This window comes from Corapipo altera, unplaced genomic scaffold (assembly GCF_003945725.1).
Source record: "Corapipo altera isolate COAL_440 unplaced genomic scaffold, ASM394572v1 52b, whole genome shotgun sequence".
In the NCBI taxonomy this organism is placed as follows: domain Eukaryota; kingdom Metazoa; phylum Chordata; class Aves; order Passeriformes; family Pipridae; genus Corapipo; species Corapipo altera.
In genome coordinates, this window is record NW_020884922.1 from 2,265,606 (window position 1) to 2,289,718 (window position 24,113).

Sequence of the window (24,113 nt, forward strand, 5' to 3'; positions counted from 1 at the left end):
ACTTACTGCATATCTGTAACTGTGTCTTTCCACGTATAGTACAAATGCTAAAAACAAAGCATGAAGAGAAAGGACACATCATTCTTATTTTACAGACAGAAGTTTGAGGCAGACAGATAACATGACTTTCTAAACTCTCACACAGACAATGCACAGAGCAGCTGATGACGGACAGGGGGAACGTGTCTTACCTCACTGCCAGCCTGGGATTGCAGGAATGGTCAGCCTTCTATGTCTGAGTTGCAAAGCATTAAGCCACAATAACTTCACAATTTGCACTCATTTGCTTGTACTCTAATATTTGTAGTACACCAGTCCACTCTCTCATCACCATGGCTGTCCTTAAAAACACTTATAAATACCACCACCACCCGGAGCAGAAATAAAGCCTGTTTTTTCCTTCTTCATATGTATTCCCACAGTCCCTCTCAGATATTGTAGACCATGCCAGCACAAAAAGACTACATTTCTCCCTTTTATCCCCTTCTCATTTTACAGTATAATATCCTCCATATGACTGATGCCACTGGAGAAAGACCCCTGATGTTTTTCTTTGCTCAGCAAAATGGTTGTAATGGTAGCCTGGAGATATTTAATGGCATTAAACAGCAGGCCTTTCTCATCCTTGAAGGACCACATATAAAAAAAGGACAAAAACAATCCCAAAGAACTCAGTGACATTTCTAGTACTGACTTCATAAACTATAACAGAGAAGTGTTGATATTTCTAGACTGAAAGCTCACCATAATATGAATTTAAAAGCTTGAAGGCCTTGATTTGCTTCTCCATACGTACCAGGCCAAACCGGCTATATTATCACTCAAAGTAATTCAGAAATATAAATTTGAAAAGGATTTAAATAACATACTATTGTAATTCCAAATTCAGTTCTAAAAAAGCTATTTAAGCAATTATTTCATTTGATTATGTTTTGTAGAAGAAGCTGCAAACTTCCAACTCTCCTAATTCATAAATTTGCGAATTGCAGCATGAAACACAACATTGTGAAAAAAATACCCTGTTAGAAGTGCTTATCTTTTTCCAGGAATTTGATTGAAAGGGAGGGGATGTAGCTTTCGTGTAAGATGCAAAAGTTTTCTTTCCATAGACCTTTAATATATACTATATAAAGGCCAATCTATATTTTACTCAAGTATCATAAATCTCACAAGAATGTATTAAAATGTCACAATTTTAATACATTTCAAGTAAACACATCAAAACACACACTGGTATTTAAATAAATCACTGACACTCCCAACTAGCCTTTAAGTTCACAGGAACACAACAGCAGTTGCACTCAATATAATGAGTTCAGGATCCTGTCTCCAGCACGCGTAAGACTCCATGGTGCATATCACTGGTGAAACAAATCTTCTCTTGGACCAAAGCCCTAAACAAGAATTCTTTATTTTCAGACTGGTTTCAAATCCAAAAAGTAGATTTATCTCCCTGCCAGTTACGTTCTAGCACTTTCTATATTGCCCTCCATATCAGTATCAAATTGCTCTCTCAATGCTGTGAATACCCAAGAAAGTGCATGGTAATGCACCCAACAGCCTAATAAAACACAGCTGAAAAAATTACTCCAAAAACCAGTATTTAATTTGCTACTAATCCGACTGAATATCTCTTGTTCTCATGCTATCATATGAGGACAGAAGTTCTAAGTTATCCTCATCTTTCTCATCTGAAATAAATTTCCACCTAGACAGCTGTGAAGCCTTGGAGCAGCAGTGTTAGCCAGGGAAGCAAGTACATGACCAGAGACTGACAGAGGGAAGTATAGTATAAATCTCTGCATCATTTACAGCCACACACAGCCACCTGTAATACAGTAAATTATATATTTTCAAGATTTACAAACAGTTGGAGGATACTTGTTTCTGCTTTTGTCAGAGCATTAGCAGAAAAACAGGAAATGAATCAGACTGAAATAATAAACCTTGAGAAGAAACACCATGAAATTTTTTGGTTTGATTAATTTTTTTTTAAAGTGACAGGAATTCAACAGACAAATTGACCTAAAAATCAGTTTTAACAGATAGTAGTTACTATGGATTGTTCAGAAGAGTCTTTTTTTTTTATTATGGCATACCACAGGTCTCTGATGCATCATTATCTGTATACAAGTGCCCTGACTGATGGAACACCAGCCAAGATAAGAAAGACAAGGGGCTGCCAAACAAGCATCAGTGCCAAATCACTGTGATCCCTTCATCTTCTTTCCAGCTTTGCCACATGACAAGCTTTATTTCCAACAACTCTGGGCCTCTGTTTTACAGATACTGTTGATAGTGTATTTACCTTCCACTAGGACTTCCTTCAATGAACTTTGAGAAATATGATACAATGACAACAAGAAGTCTGAAATTACTTTCCCATGCAAGTGCAAAATCCCTTTGAGTACCAAAATCATCTTTGAGTACCATTTCTTCTGGACTGTTTCATCTGTTACTTAAGAGAAGTGAAAAACAACCATGTAAAAAAAAAAGGGAGATGTTAACTATTCAAGACAATGTCTTTCCGCAAAAAATTAAAATCACAGTCAAAAGCCAGATTATTTTGACTCAGGATGACACAGGACATTTTTAAGACAGCTCCCTAATTGCATGTTCAGAAAAACAACAGAACTAGGCTATATCCCTGACCATGATACCTTACTAATCACTTCAATTTCAACTTTGCACAAAAATATTTCTGCCCCTAATAATCAAAACTATTTGGGGGGGGGGAGGGGGAGGAATGAACAAAACCGCATCCTGAGCAGTTACAGTTTCTCATAATAATAAATTTTATGGAAAACTGACTATATTTTTGTTCCCACTTGTGAAGCATTATTAAATGTGAGACAGAATTGCCTTGGAGCATGCTGAATGTATTTCAGCTGACACTACTATCTGTTTCAATGATTTAATCCCAGGCTTCAGAGTTTTCACCAGTTACCCACAGGGGTCAGAAACAAATGTGTCTCCCCAAAGCAACGCGTAATTCCTGTCCTTTCCAAGTCTGGGGTGGGGAAAGGACTTGGATTCAGTTTGGTTTCATTTTAAAAGTGGAAGGGAAATTTGACAACCTGTCAATCACTATATTAGCTACCAAAAAAAAAAAGGAATATAGCAGGAGCATTCTGATCCTCTGCATATAATTAAGCTTTCTTAGACACCTGACCAGGTACCACACTTTGGTTTAGAGGTGAATTCCCTTTGTTTTCCTTTATAGCATGGGGCAAAGTAACTCCCTCCTATTTCATATTCCCCTCTAATTATATATAACATCTATAATAGCCCACATTTTTTACCAAATTAATTGAAGAAAAATATCTAATATTGTTATAGTAACCAAATTGCTCAAAAGAATTATTTTTACTCTAAATCTTATTTTTCCTCATTATTTTAAATGCCTCAGAAATATATTAACTAGCTATAGAGTAGTTTGCAAGCACAACTGGCAAGAAGGAAGAATTTTAAACTGATGCTTTGGATCTCAGATGCCCCACTAACTCAAAGGTCTGCCTTTTAAAAAGAGTATTAGTATACAATTTTTGCTGAGGAACCAAGTTGTTATGGGTGTTAAACCAAATATATAACCTTGAAGTTAAAATTTTATGGCCACATAAATATACATTAGTATTTCAGTTTTCTAACAAATGTTTTCTTTTAAAAAAATCCTTTCTGAGATACCAAATACAGGATGGAAAGCAATGTACTCTATTTCGGTGTAAGCATACTAACCTGTTCTAATGAATAAACAAGCTTGTGAAGAAAAGCTTCCTTAAAAAAAGAATTAAAGTCACTTTATTCTAATGAAAGAAAGTACAGACTTATCTAGCCGTGACAGGGATTTTTTCCCCCACTAGTTTAACAATTTTGATGCAAACATTTAATATTATGCCCTGATTAAAAGAGGAAGTCAGACTGATTACTGAGCCGGGGAGAGCATTAGGTATATAAAACATAGTCATTGTATTCACATGTAATTCAAACCTGGTCTGGCTTGTCAACAAGAGTAAAGTATTTCACTAATCATGGACTTGATAAATGTTTCTCTAAAGCTATCATAAAACTGCTGTGAAATACAGCTGAACTGGTAGAAATTTTAGAAAATATTTTGTCTCCAGGAGATTGCCGAAAGGATAATACTGTGCTCTGTATTACAGAGCATAATATTAATGGAGCACACTTTAATAAAAAGTTTTGGTAACAGACCAAGGCAAACAAAAAAAGCATCAAGTTTTTGAAAATGCTAAACATACACTTACAGACACAGCCAGAGTACACACACTCGGCCTCCTAAGAGAATGGGGGAAAGTAGTCCTTGCCAGTCAGATTTGCACAAGAAGTGAACTGCCAATGACATCTAAACAAGACAGAATTTCAGAAGCACTGAAGTTATACTGTAGTTAATATAAGAACAATGAAAACAAATGGGTGTCCAACACTTTCACATATTTGATCTGTGTGCATATATCAGCTTATTTGAAGATTAAATATCTGCAGGCATCCTAATTAGGCAAACTTTGCCAGTAAACACTATTATATTTTAATTATATTCCTTAAGTAATGTCCTGGCTAAGCAGAGCATGAGACAGATGCTACCTAGTCTGTTTTTGAGATACTCTAAGTAAGGAGTCATTGAAGAAGAAAAGACACTGCCCTGCAGTGTCACTACAGAAAAAAATTACTTGTATTTTCTCTTCTCAACCAGGGAGCTCATCTCCAAGGAGAACTTTTCTTTTTACACCACCATAAGAAAGATATGCAACAGATTAGAATAAATCCAGCAAATCTCTTCCAACACTAATTCACAGAATCCATTATGTTGGAAGAGACCCTCAAAATCACTGAGTTCAACTGTTAACCTAACCCTATCAAGTCCACTACTAAACCATGCTCCTAATGTAATCTAACTTGAAGTGTATAATAATTCTTTCCCTATAAAAGACCCAAGATGAAAATCCCTTCAGATTATACACATGAATAAAAAAACTATAAGATGGTAAGGCATGTTTGTTTTTTATTTATTTGAGAAAGGAAAGTGAAGTTATTTCACTTTTGAAGGAAGTACTTTGAAGTCAGGAGCTTCACTGGTTATTTGAAACCATTTATTTCCTCCCACAGTTCCAAAGAAAAGCGTTACACAAATACATTAGAGGAAGAAGGTTTATAATTTCATTGAAAAGCTATTTAAATTTCCTTAAAAGGAATTTTATGTCAGCAGAGATCTTTCAAGCACTTCCTTACGTTACTTGCTAGAACATATATTTTAATATTTATCTTACCACTTTACTAAAAGAAAGCAACCACAGGGTATTATTTCACAGTACTAGCAAGCACTGCTCTATGGCCATAAGCACAAAATTAAATGATCACAGTGCTAAGAAAACACCAATGTCATTCCAATTTGTAAATATAGGAAGAAAATACTCAACATCAGGAGAATTATATGGTAAAATACTTATGGACATGACAGTTTAAAAAAAAATAAAAAAAAATCAACAACACAAAACCCCTTATAAACTAGACTGCATAATTCCCTAAGATACTACATGGATAGTTTTGAATGTGCCCTCAGTTTTAGTTCCAACATATTCTTACTTTAGAATCAGTTATCACCAAAGTTACAGTAATATCTGGAGTAGTTTAAGACTTATTAAGCTACATATAACTTTAATATAATTTTGTAAATGTATTTCTTCCTGCTGAAATACATTTCTTAATGTGCAGTTAGGCAGCTTGCAGGGTTTTTAATTTTACTATAATTTCCTCCAACAACGCACGAAGCAACTTGACATGGACAGAAAAGGGAGATTTACAGCAATGTAGATAGATATGGATGCATTTTAAAATGTTAAATACTAAAGGGAATACAGCTTTTTCAATGCCCAGAGCAAAAGGCTCTGGTATAGAGAGACTTTATGCTCAGGAAGCTTCACTCCCTAGTTTGAGAGTCCTACAGATGAAGCCTCTACTGAATTAGCTCAAAAGGGTTAAATTCATACCTGCAGTTGCACTTGTCTCTTGATGTGGGTTCACCCACCCTGAAGCAGAAATTCATAACAGGACCACCTTTCACTCTTTAGAGTGAGATCAGGTGTTCAGTTTAAACTCCCTATAATAGAGGTTTAAGCTAAATCTCTGGATTTGAATGGGAGCAGTGACATTCATTTCATTATATTGATGGCTGTAGGTTGGTGAATTCCAAGAGGAGGACATTAATAAGCAGGAGGTGGTAACAGGTTTAACATATTAAACCACTGTGCCTATTTGCTAAAATAACAATGCCCTTCTGATAGCAGCCAAGCTTCCAAAGCAGCTTGCTCCTTGTTCTGTGGGACTCACTCTCAAAAGGCAATCATTTACCAGAACTCACTCTACCAGCCAGATACCAGCAGCACACAAAGGAGTACACCAGTCCTACAAAAGGCAGCAGCAGGCTTAAAGCAAGGATGGATATAGCATCTCATGGTTAAACAGCAGATGTTATGGGGGAGGAGAATGTAAGCACACAGTCAGATTAAGTCAAATTGGAAAAATATAACCATGCTACTGAAAACAGAAAATAAAGTAATAAGAATTTAAATGCACTATGACTCACCTCATTTTTACTGTTTAGCCAGTAATTTACTTCAAAAGACAGTAATTTCTTGTTAAAAGGGTAAAAACCTTATTATGATGACTGCCTGACACTGTCCACTATAACATCCTATTTTCCAAGCTGCTTAGAATCTTCTCAAGCAATCTGGCGTGAAAGTTATATACACAGATCTGCTTCAGAACTCTTATTTAAACCAAACTACTTAAGACAGTAACAAAAAAATCCAAACCAAAACAACCCCACAGCTCAAAAAACAATACTCTAATGAAGAAAATTATCTTAGAAAAGAAAATAAATCAAAAACTTGCACTATTTTCTCTGGAAAGGTTTAGCACTAGCACGCTTTGAAGCTGGAATTTGAATTCTGGCCTCTGTATCTTGGATATATATTTTATCAGCCTTTCAGCAATAGGAATATATCCATGCTTGCAAGTTTAGGCAATGTGAGAAAAAGATACACAATCTTCAGCAAAGAGCATACGTTTTATCTGCTAATATCTCTACTATACTTGATCCAGCCTGGAACTGAATAGAATGTTCCTTTCACTTCCAGGTGAACAATATGCTGGATCAAAGCGCCAAAAAATAAAGGTAGGAAGCTGATTTATCCTTTCTAACATGCCTCTAATTAAGTGGCAGCAATGTAGAAGACTCTAACCAAGCGTGGAAGGGGTTGGATTTCAACCTAAACCATGCTGCACTTCTGACAACAGTCAAAAGTGGTGTCTGCCACAAAGGCAACTTAAATCTGCACCAGAACAGGAACAGGATGGGTGAATAGCGACTCCAACAGAGTGCTGAAAAGAAAAATATGAGGAAAAAAAATGGGGATTGCAGACTAAGGAAACCAACAGTTGTTCAGGGAAGTAATCTGTGAACTCTAGCACAAGTAAGAGAGATGATGTATATCTCAAAAAACTCAGAGAAACAGAACTGACTGGCTGATTAGAAACACTAGAGGTAAATAAGCTTACAGACACAAGGCAAAGGCAAGAAGGAGACCCTACAAAGAGTAGTTAAACTGGGAATGAAGAAAGGAAGCATTTCCAAATAACAGGAAAGACAGACAAAGATATAAGGTTTGGTATTGAAAAGGATATGACTTTAGATCAGCTAAGTTATCATCCTAACAAAAATCTGAAGTGACTAAATATGAGTATGATTTGGATGAAACACTTAATTATGCAGAAGGTAAAAGTTACGTTGCTAGTGACAAATAAAAAAAACCCACAAAACATGCTTTACTGTCAAAGCACACCTTCCTCTAGTGCTCATCTTCTACAGTCCAAAGATATCCATAAAACCCTCAACATAAGCACATGGATCATACTATCTGGGGTTGATCCCTATAAAGTATGACAGAGTATTATTAGATACTACTAGCTCAAATAGCAGCGGTCTGCCCAGTGAGTAGCTTCCAAAGCTCCTGATATGATTGTAATTATTATTTTTAACAGCTAGGAAACAACACACAAAGTCCATTAGAAATAATTCTGTTTACTTGTTGAAGTTAAGTTTGGAAATGACTGCTGAAGTACATTATGACAGTTCCACTGCATGGCTTTTATCACTTTTGCCCCCATAGAATCTTTTTCCTGGTTCACGCTTATCAGGTCACTACTCAGTATTTTGTTCGTTCTTACTCATTGTGCCCCCCATCAAATAAATAACTAAATAAAATTACTGCATATAATGCTTCATTGAAAGCAGAAATTGATTTCCTCATAGACCATTGTAGAGGCCAATTTAGATCATATTGCTGAAATAGTCTTCATTCCACTGAAGTAGCATGGTTATTATCCCTGTTAACAGATGCAATATTAGAACATGTGATTAAGGATTAATTTATTTACCAACCTCAGGTGCCTGATCTGAGATGGCCTAAAAGAAATTAAGTTCTTGTGTATCTTACATAGCAAATTATATGTTCAAAGATACCTGCAGTATCTATTGTGTACACACATCCCCATCCCTTTCAAACATAGCCAGGACTCAGACGCCTTCAGACAAGATGAAATCTTTTCAGTTTTTTGCTCTACGTGCATTATATCTGTAAACTTACTCAGAGGAAACAACTGCCCTAGAGAATGGGTTTATTGCTGACCAACACAGACAGACTCTTCAGTATACAGGGCAAATGTATTCTGAGGAATGCTTCTGCAGAGGAAGAAAAAAACAAAAAACCACAGCTGTAGAATGAAGAACTGTAACTTAATTAAAGCAGGCATGAAAGATAATCAAACTACAGTTGTTTCTTTCAACCTTAATTCTGGCATTTAACATTTGAGAATTTGACCTGAAACCTTAAAACGACAATGATCTGCATGCAGTGGCAGAATCAGTTTCACTTTATTTACATGTGCAATCCTTCACATTACAAAACCAGGGCAATTAATTGCTGCAGAAGCCATACCTTGCCATTTCTGGTATTTCTAGTGCACTCATTATCATGGTTTATAAGAAACACAGTTAAACTACCAGCATCCTAAAGCTATCTTCCTTGTCTTTACAGACTTCTTGACTCTATACACTACAAAAAACCAAGCCATTCTTCACCTACAAAATGCATTATTCTGCAGAATGCACATTAGATAAGTTAAAAGTTACTGCACGTAGGTATTGGCTTAGATAATACTTACTCAAAGGCATTCTCAGTCCACTATTTTGATGACATGATACTCACGTGATAATGAAGGTAAATCTAATAAACTCCCTTCTTTCAAGGAAATCAGATCACCAAAAAAAGATTTTATCTTCATCACCAAATACCCCAAAGTCACTATCGATTAGGACCTGAAGGTGGATAACACTGTACAAAGCACATATTTCAGAGAAATGAACTTTAATGGTGAATACTTCTAATTTCAGAAGGTCTACATTTTACAGAGAGTTTCACTACCTACACCGCTTTTTTACAGATAAAAAGGCTTCCCATGAAGTGTTGCATTTCTGTCCACTGTACTGCCAACTCCTTCCTTTTGGAGTTCTAATTTATTCTCTCACTCAACGATTTTTAGCACAGTAAAACTATTCTTCTGCATACTTAGAGGTGCATTTTCACAATTTCAGGAGGAATATCAACCATATGAAGTATTCTTTATTATCAATATTCTTAATTATTTTTACTTTTAACCACCAGAGATAAACAAAAGCAAAATTACACATGGTTTAAGGGAATCCATCCCACAAATGCAGCATACTGTGGCTTTACGTTAATTGTGCATATGTAATTTTCTACACAGTGGCTTTAAAAGGCACAAGGTGCAAAGATCCCCACAGCTTGTGGGAAATAATTTAGGTTGAAACTGGGACTTATAAATTATTTGTTACCCTTAAAACAAAAAGGTAATATTGTATGACCTTTGAGATAAGAAAAAGGATATGACTGTATAGCCCTAAAAAAAAAAAAAAAAAATACAGCAGTACCTCACACCTCAGAAACAAAACAGAGAAAAGGAACAATGAAAACAAAACCATGTCACTGTCTTCATATTTTACTCAAACAACAATTCTTAGTCTAGATCCAGCCACGATATTATGTTGATTAGGACAGGGTGTAGGAGGTAGGAAGAAACTGTTTTCACTGCTTACTGTTTTAGAGAAAAAGCTGTAGCACTGCTGGGCAGGACTAAACAGGATGCTTCTATTTCTTAATCCATTCTCCAGTAAAAAACACCTCCTTGCAAAGCCTAAACTTATCTTTTGCTGTTGAAATTATCTGGCACATCATATACCTTATCTACTAACTAAATTAAACACTGGAAGCAGGGAAGCTTGTTTTTCCTTTGCCAGACATGCAGGCAGCATGTAATCCTAATAAACTAAATTCTTGCAAAGCAGGATCTTTCTCTTTGTATATCCTTGTTCTCTTTTCATGAGGTAGTTAATCCATTACTTAATTCATCTTGGAATCATCTTTAATTGTTAATAATGGAAAGACTCAGAACTCCTGTGCTGAGTTTACGAGCTGTCTTCTATTCTTACCCTGGCTGAATTTCTGCCTGGTGTCAGGTCACAGAAGGCGAAGTCTACTTTTCTGCAGCTATGCAAAACCACCACAGACAAAGTCCAAACAAAGCACACTGTCACATAAAATGGAAAAAGAAAAAGCAATAGCAAATAGGAAAATGAAGGGGAAGAAAGAAAGGAGGGGGAAAAAAAGTAATTAGTCATGTGAGAACTTAAGGAGGAAAATACTTTTGGTCATTAGATACAAAAACACCTCAATCCAAATGCAGATGGCTTAAAGCCACTGTGGTGTGAAATTAAGAGAAGTAATGAGCACAGTAATTTTGCAGGTTTCTCCTATATGCTGTCCCACAGATAAAACTTATCCTGACTGCAAAATCTTAAACTTCGGTAAAGCAACAGCCTGGCTTCACAGGCTGTAAGCATAAAGATCCCTTTGCTTAAAAAGGAGCTAGAAGTTTGATACCTCCATCTTTGACCCTGAGTAAAAGGGCTCCTGGTCTCCCAAAATGTATTTTTAGCAGTATCATATAAAGGAAACCTTTGCTTCTTTTTCTGAAAAAGCAAAGTCAAACAAAAAGTAAGTATCAGATACAGCTTCACAGGTAAAAATGGAAGTGAAAAGGTAATTCCTTTTCTCAATAAACTGAGACAAGGTCTTCAACCCAGGAAAGAAATGAAGTAATTTTAAAGGCTTTATTCTGTTTGTATTTGACTTAATAGTAGAACACAAAATCAGAGCACCTCCATCAGGACACACAGTGGAGAATCTTTGATTAAAGTTATTTTTCCAGTATACATTCGAAAAATAAAGCAACCTTGAACAGACTTCACCTTACAGTCACATTTCTTTGTACTGATCAACATATTAGACCACTTATTATGGAAACATGAAAGGCAGACCTGGAGTAAGATACTTCCCAATGGCTGACCAGAAGAAAATATTTCTTATCAGGCTTCATCTTTGCCAGTAGGATGGTCTCACTGCCATCACTATTTATTCCCATACAAATGTTCTTCCACTATCAGATATCTGAGGGACACCTGGAAGCTCCCTACATAAAGCATTTTGATATGAAGAAGCCAAGCCAAACAGTATGTTGCAACTCAGCATCTCCACTTAGTATATACAGTCTCTGTACAGGTGTTCAATTAATACTTACTAAACATTTACTGTCAAGGTACAATTAGATCTTGATACAAGGAAGAGCTGCAACACTGAACATGGGCTTGGCATATAGTCCCCAATTTTCAGGTCATAAATAGGCAAAGTACTCATCAACTCTCTCTTTTCAACAGAACACAAGCCCTTTATTTCCTAAAATAAGTATAGATGTTTCTTCTCAAGATTGAGTTCTGAATGACGATACTGCAGAAGATCTGCCAAAACATCCCTCCCCTTGTCCAGTTTCACAGAAATATACAGTAAGTTCTGAGGACCGTGGACTTTCAGCAAAGGAAATGGATGAATGACGCATTTAGGCACGGCAACACCAACAGTCTTTTCCTCTGGAATGCAACCATTATGGTGGTAAGAAAAACTCTTATTTGTCTAAGAGCAGTTAAGAAGTCTATTTTATATAAATACTTAAAAATAAAAACAAGGCACAGAAGCACTACTGCTGCAATGCCATCATATCCAAACACTAGCCAGGCAGCCCTGTGAAAGCCCCATGCCTCAACTAAAAGCTTCAGTCCCACCTGAACCTCCACTGTTCAGATCATCTCCCAAAGTGCAAGACCATTCTGCACTCCCTAAAAACCATTTCTTGAAAACGTGTGAGGTAAATTTGTCTCACCAGAAGTCTTGCACAGTGCACTAAAGAGTACAGCTGGAACTGTCTGACAGATTAAGCATTTTAGGGTAAAAATAGAACTTGATTACTTGATGCAGTTCACAGAGTTTGGTTTTATATGAAAAATCTGATCATTAACCAAGAAACTTAAAAGCGTTATTTTTATTTATTAAGGATATGCAGCATGAGGGAAACACAGTGAGAACAAAGCAACATGATTCTTACTGCACACAATTTCCCCAGAGTTAGTCCTCTTGCTGAAGCAGTTCTTCATTCACTAAATGGAACAACTTAAGGGGACAGCCAGGGGCTCCAATTTAGAGTAAGAGCTCTAATGTGCCTTATGGGAGCAGCTCAAGGACCTATGGAAAAATGTTTGTTTAACAGTAATTTGCCTCAACTATAAATGGAAGCAAAACAGAACTGACATAGCCCCACAATGACAGTTTGTGCTGAACAATAACAGGATACTTGCATTAACAGAGTTGTGCTCTACTTAGGAAGCAAAAACAAGTGACTATACCAAACTGAACTGGTACAACCATTTATTTCTGCAAGATGCCCTTCAAATGTCTTGCTGAAGACATCATTAGGGGATATGCTGGACTCTAAAGAGAGGAAGTTTTAATGCCTGAGGAAACACCTGTATATATGAAACTTCAGGCTTGTTTCATGAGGTCATTTTACTAAGTTGCTTTAGATTAAAGCAACTCTTATATCAGCTTTCCAGTCTGGTACAATCAGTCTAGATCCAAAACGAACCTTTGGAAATTCACCCTTCAGAAAAAAAAAAAGTCTACGGGTATTCTCATCTTGCAAATGGCAATTACAGTGCTTGGCTACTGGATGCTGACAGTTGCCCAGCAGGTGACTGACTTCAACCCACAGTTTAAGAGTAGAAAAGTCTACAGTAATCTTTCCATTACAAAAAAGTAGCCTAAAATGAAAGTACACCTACTTTTTCTTATTCCATGAATAAATCCCAAGGTAGGGTTAATTCTTCTAAGGAGTATGCTACAACTTTAACGAAGGTAAAGGAGAACAGTCAAAGCCTTCCTCACTTGCCTTGACCTAATGGTGGTATCACAAATGACATCTCACAACTCAGCTATGGGGTTTTCTTCCTTCTAAGAATTCTACTTCGGAAAACTCAAAGACTGTTCTAAAGCTGGTATAAGACATGCTTACAACAGGAAGAAAACTTCTAGTAGAGCCCTGTAGTATCCTAGTACCACACAATGTCTACAGCTCTTTTTAGATACCCATTGCTTTGGTTTGGATCCTTGAGTCAGTACTTGTACTAAGGGAAAAAAAATAAAAAAACCAAGCAACCCATGCCAGAAAAAAAGACCAGCAATCAAAACCAAAGTAAAACAGTTATGCAGTGTCTGATAATTGCCAGAAATGTATATGAAACAACCAAGATCACTGAAGAAAACAATAAGCCACCTTATGACTCACAATGAGCAAAGGCTTTTCCACAAAGTCTCTTTTCATCGACTAAAAAATAAACTTACTAGAAAATCTGTGATAATGAGGTGAACATTACTTTATAGAAGTTTGGAAGAAATCTGTCAATCCATAAATAAGAGCAATAGGCAATAGACTAAATATCTGTTTATTATCGCAAAGCACTAAGAAATAAAATAAATTAAAAGAGTGCCTGAAGGAATTTTCTGAAGTAATCCTTCAAGTGAATAATTAAGAGGGAAGACTCTACTCTTAAGTTCAAACTGACAGTGGTTTATTTGGACTTATATTTCTTTCTAAGTTAAAGTAGAACACACAATATCTGAAATGTAATCTATATACAACACAAAAAGGTAAATGTTTTTCCTTAGAGATTATTTCATTGAGAATTTAGAAGACAAACTACTTGAAATGAACTAAAATTATACTAAGTCAGGGATAAACTTCCACTTCAGAGACTCAGGAATAAAGTCTCCTCTTGGGAAAAATAGGAACACTAAGAAAACTCCCAAACATTTTAAGACTTACTGACAAGGCCTCTTCCATATTCTCCTACAGGGAAAAAATACTGTGCACTGCAACACTAATGAAAACAATCAGTTCTCTAAGACTCGATGTAACTTTTTACCTTCTTGGTAGAAGTCTACTTTCAGATCCAATTCACATGCTTTTAGTAATAAGATCCAACACCACTCCCAGTATTTTCAAGCAGTGTTAGGTACACTGATTCAGTCAACTACACATCTTCCATGAGTTAACACAGAAGGCACAATGGAAACAGAGCTAAGATAAACATAAGAGAAAAATCTGAAATCAACTTTATGGATGAAACAGTGTTAGAATTAATACCTCTATTAATGCTCCAAAGAGCTTTTGCTGACCCTAAGAAAGAATCAGACTGATTTGCAACTCAGCTACAAACCAGAAATCACACTCAGAGCAGAGCCTAAAACACATATCCACCAACTCACTTTAGTCAGGTATTAAAATTTATTCTACTAGGCCGGTACATGGTGTTTACATACAATTCAGAAAACAAATCACAAAGCTAAGGTAGATGTCTGACCATGGGCCAGAGTAAACTGACCCCGCAATGGAGACTACAAGCTTGGCCAAAGGCCATCAGAGAACAGTGGTTCAGAACAGTATAGTTGTACTTCTGAGTTCAAAGATCTTTCTTAGCACTTCCAAACTAGGATTCAGAAGTCCTGTGAGAAGACTTGGGCATCCTACTTTGTCACCCTGGAAGAAAGGAAGGAAGGTGGTGTGTGTGTGTTGGATCTCTGCAAGAAATACTTCAGTAAGACTAAGTAAAGGATCAAAGAGGTACAAGCAAACAGGAAAAAACCTGAATAAACTCAGTCTGAAGTTCTTCTCTTGGGGAACAGTTGATAAATGCTGTTAATTAAGAATAGTGGGGGGAAAAAGCATACACATTTTCCACCACAAAAGACTCTACTCAACAGTCAAAAGAATTCAAGAGCTTGTGTTCTTTCACAGCTTGATAATATTCACATAAAACAACTTTTCCTAATGCATATATTAATGCTAACTGGGGATCCCACAGCTAAGGGAACTTTAATGATTCATTTACTAATGGAGAGACCAGAATTTGTACATGCTGCAAAGGTAAACAAACACATCTGTCAAGCATCTTCTTTCCTCGTGAGCCTCAACTAGCATAATTAATCAAAATCTGATGATTGCTCTGCATAAGGAATGTGTCATTTGTCTGACAGATTGAAGGGGAAGTGGAGAGAAGAAAACCACACTTACACATTTCAACTCCTTCTTTAGAAATGATGTCCTGATGTCCACAAACTCAATAATAGCTGACAACAAACATAACAGCTAGAATTCAGCATTTTACAAACGCTGAATTGTATAAAATACAGCTGAAACTCTGGCATACTTCAAGAAATATGCACACAGAAGAGTTACACATATGGAAGCCTTTTACAAAACTCTTTTTTAAGATGAGCATTATTGTCATTATGCAAAAGTGAAACTTTCATTTTCTGGACCAACAGGCCTAGTTCACATGCAATCAAAAATAAAAAAGTGCTTTGTCAGCTTTATGAAAGCTTTAAGTATTTAAATGTTTACAGTTAAATAATGGTAAGATTTTGGAAACTGTAAAGTAATGTTACACAGCTGTCATTTCTAAGCACGCAAGTGAATTCTGTTAGCTGGGCAATTCAGAATTTATACTTCAGTTTGACCTGGATATTACACTGAAAACTTTCTTTTTCAATTAACTTATTAAAAACCACTTCATCAGATACTGAAATATGGTTCTTTGCCTGACAAAAAAAGCCTAACTATAAAAAAACCCAAACACTGAAGGAAAAAAATTAATTTAAAAAAAATTAACTTATGATTCATTTTGTCTACACAATTAAACCCTGGAAGAGCCGTTTCCCAAACGGCTCTCTGCTTTTTAAAAAAAATGTTGTTCTTCATGACAATTGAGATAAAGTACTAATCAGCACCAAATGATAAAACTACAGTATTTTAACAGAAACAAGATTTCTTGTGCTCCTAACAGAGAAACACAGGCACATATACAATAAGCGACTACAAGGATGTGAAGGTTTCAAATTTTGATTTCTCTGCTCAGCAATAACAGCGTTCTATTACTCTCCCTTTGGCATATGCCTATAACTCCACTACCAACCCTTCGGCAAAGCCCCATTTCTTTCTGTCAAGAGACAGCACTGGAGCAAGAGGAGGAAGGGAAGGACTCACATGCAGCTCAATTACATATGCACGCCAGCTTTCAGTCTGCTGCCAAATCTTCCCTATATTTCCAAGGTGCGCCTGCAGTAGGTGTTGTGAATAGCACACTACCAGGTGGAAAACTCCCAGCTTTGCAGAAGGACCAGGGCAAGGAAAACACTCGGCAAGGGTGCTGGCTATCACCACTGCTGGTCCCCCACCGACTTCACAGCCGAGACGCAGTGTCCCTGGCCACTCCAAACTCCTCCACTCTTCCGACCCTCCGGATCCGGGGTGGGCAACAGACTCCGGAGAGGTCACCCAGAAACTCTCTAGGGGGCGGGTGCGAACGCTGCCCCCGGGGTGCGTTGCAGGCGCGGGACGCGCTCGCAGTGCTCTCGCCGTGCCCAGCTCTCCTCGTGCCCCGCGAGTCCAAGTGCCGGAGTTCCCAGGGCCCCGCTCCGCTGCCGGGCGGCGGGAGCGCGGCGCCGGCCGAGCGGCCCCGCGGCCCACCCGGGCGGCAGCTCCTCCCCGCACAGCCCGCCTGGGCCGAGCGGGACCCACCCGCGGCTCAGCGGCTCCCCCAGCCCCGGGGCCGGCTGTGCCCCCCTCCTCCGCCGCGGGCCGCTCGCTCCGCCCGGGGGGAGACAATGGGCACGATGACTTCACCCTCCAGCAATGTGCGGACCAGCGGGGGACGCCGCCGACTTCCCCCCGGCCGCCGGGACACCCCCGGGCCGCGGCTCCCGGGCCCTCTCCCACCCGGGCTCGGGCCCCCGCCCAGAGGCGGCTCCGGCTCGGAGGCTCCGCTCCACCCCTCACCCGCCGCCACGCTCAGGGCGGCGGCCGCCGGCGGAGGCCCGAGCTGGGGGACGCCGCCACCGCCGGGCCCCTCGGCGCCGCCCGCCCCTCCGCGCACCCACCCCCGGTACCTGCGAGTCGGCGGGAGGAAGCGGCGCCGCTCCGCCCGCCGGAGCCCGGCGCCGCGCAGGAAGCGCCTTAGTGTGTGTGTGCCTGTATCGGAGAGTGTGTGAGTGGGAACGGAGGGGGCGGCGCCGCCGGGGCGGGGCGGGGCGGGGCGGCGCGGGGCCAGGGCCGGGGCCGGGGCTGGGGCTGCCCGTGAGGGAGGCGGTGCCCGGGCCGGCGGTTTCCGCGACGCGCTGAGCTCAACGCGCACGGCGGTGCCGCCCCTCGCCCGCCCCCGGCGGGGCGGCCCCGGCGGGCGGGAGCGCTGCGGACCCGCCGCGGGGCCAGGGGCGCCTCCACACTGCCCGGTCCGTGCTGAGCCCGGCTCCGTGCGCGGGGCCGGCGGGGCGGGTGCGGTGGCCCTGCCGCGGTGGCGGGAGACACTGCAGCGCCGCCGGCTTCAGCAGCAGCACGGAGTGCAGTGTTGTATATACGTACAGTTCCGTGGGCTTCACACTCATGGGAATGGAAGAGCGCGAGGCGAGGAACGAACTATCGGGGCGTTTCAGTAGGGTTGTGCCGCTGACCGCTGATTAACTCACCAAGAAGGCAAAGCCCTGTTTCCGTGCTGTAAGATGCAGACCTTTCTTCTTTTCGCCCCCTTGCCATTTGAAACAGAACCCGCCTCAGAATTTGCCCAGAAGCTTTTCCTTCCTGCGTGGCCCTGCCCTGCATTTGGCTGCAGTCTGCCCCGGGCTGCCTCCGGCCGAGCTGTATGGTTCACCTGCCCTGGGTTCGGGTTTTCCGTCTCCTTTTGCTACCGACCTTCACGCCGTCTTCCCCGGGATTCCCTCTGTCTGCAACGATATCGTAGCTGCTGCCCTCTCCCACAGCCTGCTCGCTGCCCCTGACCTCCGGTTCTGGCCCAACTCCGAATCTCCTCTGACTAGTTTAAAGAATTATTTACATACACTAATACTGCATTGGATTTAAGTCGAGTACTGTCTTTTTTAATTTGTTTATTTTTTCCTAGACCTAAATCTTTGTTCGCGAAGCCTAGCCATGATTTTTTCCTAGTTAATCATTCATACTATCTCATGTCATCTCGGAATTCTCTGGAACTGGAGTTAATCCTGTGCTTACAACTGGTGGTTCTTCCATTAAACTGGTATGAAACCTGAAAACTTAATCTGGAAAAAAGTTATTAATCACCCAACCTGCATATAACATGTGCAAAGATAGTAAAATGAATAAAATGTGCCATGCTTTTCCTGCAGGATTTGCAATGTACCATCTGTTAAAGGCTTGCAGGTACACTTACCTTTATTTATGTGCATAGTTCCATTTAAGTCAACAGGACTACTTCCAGTACATCAAATTAAAAGTAAATACGAGTCATTCCATGGTGAGATACTTAATCTGAAATGACAGAATAGGCAATTACAACAAACAGGGAGGGGAAGTGGAAAATAAGGGTAACAACAATGAGATTATACTGGAATTTTGGCATGTTGCATACAAACCATGCCAGCTTGGTTTGTAAAGCCAGCAGGTAGGTGAGTTGTTTAGACTGAGATACGGCAAACATACATGGCACTTAAGGCATGTAAGTGGTGCCATTGTATTTAGCTGGGTAAGATATACAGAAATATATTACATAAACCACTTGCAGGGTGAAGTCTTGGCCACTTTGTTATGTATGGGATTTGATACAGAGAAAGAGAACTAGTTCATATAATTAAGGGAGAAAAAGGAAAGGCAAGAATGGAGGTGTGTGAAGGAAAGAAATAAACAGAGGAACAAAAAGATTAGCATATAGAATAGAATGGTATTTTTACTGGAATAGGAACAGCAAAACATTTACCAACTCAGATATGCAGCTACCAATAAAACAGAAACCAGCAACAAGAAATGCAAAGCAATGCAGTAATGTGTTACTTTCTAAATGTCCAGAGGGATTTAGCAAATTGGTACAAATGTTCTGAAATCTCTTGGCTAATGCTGGAGAACAGGAGGGAACGGGAGCCCAGGTGTTTTAAAATTCTGCACTGGGAGATTGAGCAGCCACTGTGATGGTCAGATGGTTTTTCCTTGAAGCTGATGAGGGACAAAGCAAACCTCCAGCCAGCCACCCTCCTGAGAGCTTGGCAGCAGAGGGCCTGCAGCCAAGTAGGTGCTTTTCATCAGAAGTATTCGAAATAGTCAATTAACAAAATACAGAAAGCATGGGGAGGAAAGAGAATCTTTTCAGCACAAGCTGTACACCAAAACTGACAGTAGTTTGTTTTAGTATGTAGAGAAGATATGTTTGTTTGCTTGCTTGCTTGGTTATTGTTGTAGAACACAATGACAAAGCGGTATTAAGGAAAAGTAGGGGCTGCTCAAACTCTGTAACAGAGGAAACGCCTCATGCATACTGCTTTTAGTGAGGCATACAAGATTCAAGAAAGCATACAAGCCTGTCTTTCCAAAATACTGTCCTGACAACATCTAGCATTTAAACTTTCTGGGTATTTAATTCAGCTGCTGGCAGAAAAGTACAAAGTATTATATCAGAATACAAAAATACCACCCTCCAAACAAAGTGTCTGGTATGTTCTAAGGAGACATAAGCACACACAACATGCTGTCAAATGGGGAAGGGCAAAAATCATATCAGCATGAAGAGAGGTGAGCAGACAGGGCTGAGGAAGGAAAGTGTTTTTTCTATAAGTAGTAAGGAATGGAGAAAGGGTATGACATGAACAACCTCATCTTAATTTTGTGTATTCTTCTCATAATCTATGTTTGTATGGATTGCTGGCCTCAGTGAAGTTTCAATATTTACATATGAAACACTGATATTACGTATAAAACACTGTTATTTCATATGATACTGTAAAATCCACTGACTTGGGCCAGAATTTAATGTGTTGGTGGTCTTTTGTGTAAACTTAGGTTGGAAGAGTATCAAATATGATGGGTAAATGTCTCCATGTCTCTAATCCCACATCTGAGTCTTCCTTAGAAATCTTTATCTGAGTATTCAACCATCATCTTCAACATAAAATTGACAAATCCAAACTTTATTTTTGTATAGGTAATTTTATATTTCCTGCAGCCTCTGTCATCATCTGGTCTCCAGGCCATCATTTTTAGGGGAAAAACTTATCCACAGCCTTTCCCCTTTTGACACATACATTTGTGTCCTTGACCTTTCTTTCATCTTGTTCTGAAGAACACCCTTTGTTGGAGGATTCACTGCTCTCCTACGTTTTCCAGCTCAACTGTCTCACTGATTTATTTTTTTTTCCTGCAGAGTTTATTTTTAGCACCCCTGATTTTACTGATCTGTCTTACAGGGTTGCCCCACAGATGGCTGCATTTGCACAAAAAGCATAGCAGAAGATTGATGTGGCAGCAGAAAAAAGTGGCATAGGGAAGGAAGAGAACTGTCTAGATCAATTTTGCTGCTGGAGAAAATGTAGTATGGAAATGCATTCTGACTTGCAACTAAAGAAGAAAGGATAAAAGCCTTTAATGAATTGAAATATCTGCAATACCCATTGATAGCAAAACATTCTTTAGATTGGGCATACAAAAATAGGCAATACTAATAAATATCACTACATAACTGATAAATATTGTATATTAATATAGCTAAGAGACAAATTGCATGGGACAGGAATAAGTGTTGAATATTGTCAGGTTTCTGTTTACCTGTTGTGAAAGATTATTTGTCGTGCACTGATTGCCATCAATTGTGTTGAGTGCAGTAGATAAAAAAAAATAGTGCAGATGCACCATGATGACAAGGCTAGGATAATGGATTAGTGTCAAATAGAACTATCTAATGTAGATGCAGTCTCAGTGATCCAAGCTACAAAGTGGAAAGGTACCAGTAAACAACGTGCAAGCTGAAAACTTTCCAAATTTTTTGGCATGTCATAAAACATTAAAGGTGAAGGCTTCCATAGCCATTTCAAACATCTCAGATATCTTCAAGTTACATCATCTGATCTAATCAGTTTCTGTAGTAGTCAATAAAGAAAAAGCAAAGGTAGCAAATTTACAATATATGGAACTACAGTCTCCAGAACATACCTACTGCATGAAAGAAAACCTCTTTAAATAAATTAAATAGGTTTATTTCCAGCCCCAATGACAAAGAATAGAAATAGTTTGAGAAATCTAGGTGCCTGAATCCAAAAATGTTGCTCTTGAACATATATCAGATGTCTCTCAGCTTATAAGTCTCCAAAAGTCTGAGAAAGACTGCTATATTAGCTTAACATTTCTTGAATGTCTAAAACTCTACTCCTAAATGTAATATTTAAATTCTGGAGTTGAGGAGTTGCAGGATGCAGGAGTGATACCTGTGTATTTTCTTGGAATTAGGTGTCCTGACTTTTTAAAAGTCTGTTGGTTATCACTGTCAGTATCCTTAGGGAAACTTCAATTTGTTAGAAAAATAAATGAAAATCAACTAAGAGTTATGCTGTGAAAAGAAGCAGACTATCATTTCTGTTGCACAACACTGTCTCCATTCTAGTCCCATGAACTTTCCTCCTCTGTTAGTCAGAACAGTCTGAAACTTCTCTTTTTCTGAGTTGAGAGGTTATATGTTTATTCTCTGCCCAAAGGTGAAATTGTTTCTGGAAAGCTTGAGCAAGAATGTTTTTGCTCATTTTAAGTGTGAGAACAGTGGGGTAGGGGGAAATGTTGCATAAAGGTAAAAGTACTTGAGGGTTTTCTAAATAACTTTTTCATCATGATGAGGAGATGTGAAGAGATTAAAGTCATGATGGAAATAACCATGCTTCAGAAAGACCTATACGTTTTCTAAAGCTGGTCTCAAATCATTCAGAGAGTCCCTCAAGCAGCATATACAGTCCATCTTCGGCAGAGCCAGAGAGCATTTAGACTTGCCCTTCCCTGCTCTCTGGCTCTACAGGGTAGGACTTGGCTGCAAGGACCTGTCCCCATCACCCAGCCCTAAGCCTGACAGCTGGAGGACACCAGGACAGCCCCAGCCCTGGACAGTCCCAGCCCTGGGTATCAGGCACCTGCATAGGGACTGGCTGAGGCCAGGCTGGGACATGAGCCCACAGGTGTGCCTGGCTTGGTGGGACCCATCACTGAGGCATGGGCTGGTGGCTCCAGGGGTTTGAAATGGTGTCCTGGGCCATGGGCAGGGACCTCAGGGTCCCAACATATCCTTATGGAGAGACTATGTGGCTTTGCCATGGTAACTTCAAGAGGAGCTCACTGAAGCAGAGCTCTGGCAGGAGTATTGCTGTGTGCAGTCACACTGGAGGTGGAAAAGGACAGAGTTGGGGAGGAGTGGTTGCCTTTAGCCCCTGCATAGAGGCCACGTGATTTCTGATGCAATGGCTAAGGCTGTGGGAGCCAACAGCAAGCAGCAATAGGACACAGAACCTCTGTGCAGGGAGAGCTTTCCAGAAGTGCGTCAACCCTCCTGGCTTCACTGGGGCAAACAGGCCATTTGTAGGGCAGAGTCACTTGATCTGCATGGGGAGCTGCAAACACAGCTCTGCCAGGTTGTCTGGCAATTCCTGCTTGCAATAAAATATCCTGCAGCCACTGCCAAGGACTAGTAACAGCAATTTCCATGGTCAGGAGCACCCAACTCCAATAATCTCTCAAACGCCTCCCAAGACTTCAAGCCTGTTTTGTGGCACAGAAAGGCCGGTGACTGCAGTGCCATGAGTTTACCCAGGAACAGTACATAATTAAATCTTTGACAGAGAGCTCTAAATAGTTTTGATTCATTCAGTAGGCAGCATACCAGGATGTGCTTAGATGGGCCATGATGCAACGTGACTGGAAGATAACTGCTGGTCTCAAATGTCCCTTCCACATGCAAGAGAAGCATCTGAAGCAGCCAAAGGTTTTCAGTCTAGCCACCACTCAGGCTACAGAAAAGAACTGTCAATAAAGACCATTGAGGTACTGCCTCAAACCTTTGACAGAGTTTAGCTTCTGTCTACCAAGCTCCTTCATTGTGCAGTCTAAGCTGGTGCTCACAGAAATGCACTTTTATCTAGGGCTGACCCCTAGTTCCTGACACCTCTTGCAGATATTTGGGCAGTTGGGTTTGGAGAACTGCTCCTAATATTGCTCCCAGTAATGCTCCCAGAATGCAGTCTGCAAGGGGTTGAGCCAAGACCCTGCATCCATACACAAGGTTACTGTGCTGGCCCTGAGGATAAAGATATCTTCAGGAGCCATGTTCCGGTGAGGACCTCAAGGACATCACAGCAGAGGAATGTCAAAAGGGCTATCTCCAGCATTACTTTCATCAGATGTAGATCCAGCCCTAATGAGAATCTTTTCTCCTATATGTACAAGAAAGGAAACTGAACTGGCAAATGAAGCAGTGAAACAGGTCTCCCAGGGAAGTGATAGAGTCACCATCCTGGAACATGGTTTAGTGGTGGAATTGGCAATTCTAGGTTAACAGCTGGACTCGGTGATCTTAGAGGTCTTTTCCAACCTAAATGATTCTATGATTCTATGATTCTCTTATCTATGAAGTGTTTGGGCTGAGACTTCAAGGGCAGACGCTGTGAGCTTCAGGCCTGGAGAGAGAGGAAGGGAAAACTTCCCACAAACTTCTTCCTTCTAGATTCCATAGCAGTCAGCCTGCACACTTA

At 40.0% G+C, this 24,113-nt stretch overlaps 1 protein-coding gene and 1 long non-coding RNA gene across 3 annotated transcripts in view; one reads left to right on the forward strand and one right to left on the reverse strand.

Annotated features, from left to right (window-relative positions):
- The window catches only part of RNF19A (ring finger protein 19A, RBR E3 ubiquitin protein ligase), a 53,977-nt gene extending 36,386 nt beyond the window's left edge, over positions 1-17,591 (reverse strand). Inside the window, 1 exon segment of the mRNA XM_027656986.1 lies at positions 17,484-17,591. The gene's annotated coding sequence lies outside the window, so the exon portion shown is untranslated.
- Positions 17,468-20,987, forward strand: LOC113953651. 2 transcript variants are annotated; one of them, XR_003529962.1, is made up of 4 exons: positions 17,468-17,581; positions 18,535-18,625; positions 18,735-18,841; positions 20,799-20,987. It is a non-coding gene; the product is annotated as an uncharacterized LOC113953651 (long non-coding RNA). The 2 variants fall into 2 exon arrangements; XR_003529963.1 differs by lacking the exon at positions 17,468-17,581 and adding an exon at positions 17,856-18,087.
- Positions 20,988-24,113: the final 3,126 nt, after the last annotated feature.